The following is a 2,796-nucleotide window of genomic DNA, read 5'->3' as shown; positions in this document are numbered from 1 at the left end:
GGCCCGGGAAGGGGGCGGGGGCGCTGTGCAGAGGCCTGAGCGCGGCAATGATTGGTCTCGGGGGAGGGGTGGGGGGTTGCAAACCCAAAGAACGGTGGCATCCGTTGCATGATCCAAAAAAAAAAAAAAAAAAAAAAAGAGGGGGGTAGATTGATTTCAAAAGTTGCGAGTTGCATTTGTAGCAACCTTGAGTGATGGGGTCACCTACTTTCCCACCCCAGCGATCCGCGGGAAAGGACCAGTGTGTTTTTTGCACAACCTGGCCGGGTGCAACCTCTGCAACACCCACGGGACGCAGTACCTGCTCCCGGATCTCTGCTGCTTCGAGACAGTGACCGTGGGAACAATTTGCAGAGGCGTGCAGGAGCCAAGGACAAACGCCTTAGCTCCAGTGAGACATTTGAAAAATCAACTTAAACCCGCGCTTCATTCTCAGCGACTCCCATCTTTTCCTCATTCTATTGTTTAAGTGTAGCTCCGCAGTTCATGGGAGTCCCCGTGGAATGTGCAGTTGCCCTGTAAAGTTTCTTAAATATTTGATGCGCATTTTGGTGGGGGTTATGTTGCCCAGTTGCATCATTTGTTCTTCCCGTGTCCTAGTAAACATGGCAGACTAATCCCGTGTGCTTGAATTGACATTGGTGATGCGGTTTCATTTCACGAAGTAACTTCAGATTTCTGACTTTGTAACGCGTTGCGGATGCAAAGTGCCTTCATTCGAAAGACTTCCCTGGAAAGCTGAGCAGCGCGAACTTGGTTTGGGATATGTTCTCGTGTTCCAAGTTATTTGAGAGCAGAATCGTTGGGGGTAACCGAAAGGGGCTTTTATGGCTACTTTAGGTTTGCACGCCACACAGATGTCCTTTTCATCCCCGAAGTTGCCACTTTCTTAGGGCTGGAATCTAGGATGCCAAGTGTGGCCAGATGGACGCAGGCGCCTCCTGTCTTTGTGTCTTTTCTCCACAATGCATTTGGGAGAATACAGCAGCACCTGGGCTCGGTTGCGTTAGATTTCTGAACATCGAACATGGAGTTTTGTGTGAATGGTCAGGAGAGAGGGCGCAAACACAATCACCAGGTACCACTGTGGGACTCCGGAACCAGAGGAAAAGAGTTATAAGGATACCTTTGTCCCTTTCTGCCTTTTAAATTTGAGTTTGCGCTTTGAACGATGTGACTTTTTTTTGATCCTCAGTTTTAAAAAAGTGATTCTATTTATTTATTTTGGAAAAGGTCTCACGATGAAAGAGAGAAAAAGAAAAGCTTTGGGATGTGGAAGATTCCTGACACAGCAGAGGTCAGTAGAGACTTGTGTGCCACTACGAAGAGCTTCAGCTCTGTGATTATGTTAAAGGGTGCTCCTTCCCAGCGGAGATGAAGAAGCCATGCTCTAGTTAGGGGGTTATTGTGCTAATAAAACTGTGCTAAGTCTGCACATGTATTTGAACTGAGAGCGAGGGGGAGCCACCAAAGGACAGGATTTGATGTGACTTAATGTATACGGAAGAGAGAAGGAAGCATCAAATCCCCCAGTTTTTAATTTGGGGAACTGGATGACTCATGAGTGAGTGATGCTTCTGAGCAGAAGCCACTGGGAAGCAAACAAGTCTTGGGACTAAGTGCAGCCTTCCAGGTGCTGGGTTCTATACTTGCTGAATACTCCAGATAATGGAGAAGCCAGTTTGGCATTTGAGAGGCAAATCTCTGTGTCATCAGCAAGTAAATGAGACCTTAAGCCTCAAAGAGAGGTAGGATTAATGCAGAGGGAGCACAGTTGGAAGTGCAAGACCTGGGTGAGCCAAAGGCTCATCCCTGCCGGTAGGTAAGCAAGTACCTCCGGATGCATCCCTTTCTCCTCCTGACCACAGGCTGGAGACCTTCAGTAGCTACAAAACAATTCTCTGCCTCTCACAGTCCTGGGGATGGAACCCAGGACCTCAGGCATGCTAGGCCAGAGTTCTACCTCTGAGCTCTACACTCTAACTCCAAAACAGTTCTCTGGATGGATCCACAGATGCCTTGACTCATCTGGAGCAGCTCCAGACTTGTGTGACCGCTGTCCCGCCCTCCTGTGCCTCATGATGCCTTTCCCACATGCATTTCTTTACTCCCGCCTTCTCTCCAAGCCTTTTTCCTGTCACCCTGTCCTGAAGGCTCACCTGAAGAGCTCCTCAGAAGCCCATTCCAGGGAGCCACCTCCCTAATATCCCCAGATTCTACTGGCTCCTTCTGAAAATGGAGTTCCTCTGATTTAATAAGCTAAGCTTTATGAAAAATAAGCATTTACCAGCTAACCCCAAAAAGTTACATCTGGCAGGTGCAATGAGTTGGGTTGTATCCTCCCATCCTCAGAAACATGTTAAGTCACACCACACTGGCACAGTACATATGAATGTGGCCGCATTTAGTAATAGGGCTAGCCAGAGTTTAACTTCCGGGCACATGTGAGGCTCTGGATTCCAGCTCTAGCATTGTCAAAAACAGTGGTACAAAAGAACTCTTGTATGGGGTCTTTGCAAATGAAATCAAGTTAAAATCAATCAGGATAAATTCAGATGGGTCTTAAATCTAGTGGCTGGTAGTGTTCTATGAAAAAAGAATCAGGGGGCTGGAGAGATGGCTCAGAGGTTAAGAGCACTGCCTGCTCTTCCAAAGGTCCTGAGTTCAATTCCCAGCAACCACATGGTGGCTCACAACCATCTGTAATGAGGTCTGGTGCCCTCTTCTGGCCTGCAGGCATACACACAGACAGAATATTATATACATAATAAATAAATAAATTAAAAAAAAAAAGAA

This window comes from Chionomys nivalis, chromosome 13 (genome assembly GCF_950005125.1).
Source record: "Chionomys nivalis chromosome 13, mChiNiv1.1, whole genome shotgun sequence".
In the NCBI taxonomy this organism is placed as follows: Eukaryota; Metazoa; Chordata; class Mammalia; order Rodentia; family Cricetidae; genus Chionomys; species Chionomys nivalis.
The sequence above is the reverse complement of the archived record's forward strand: the minus strand, read 5'-3'. Positions refer to the sequence as shown.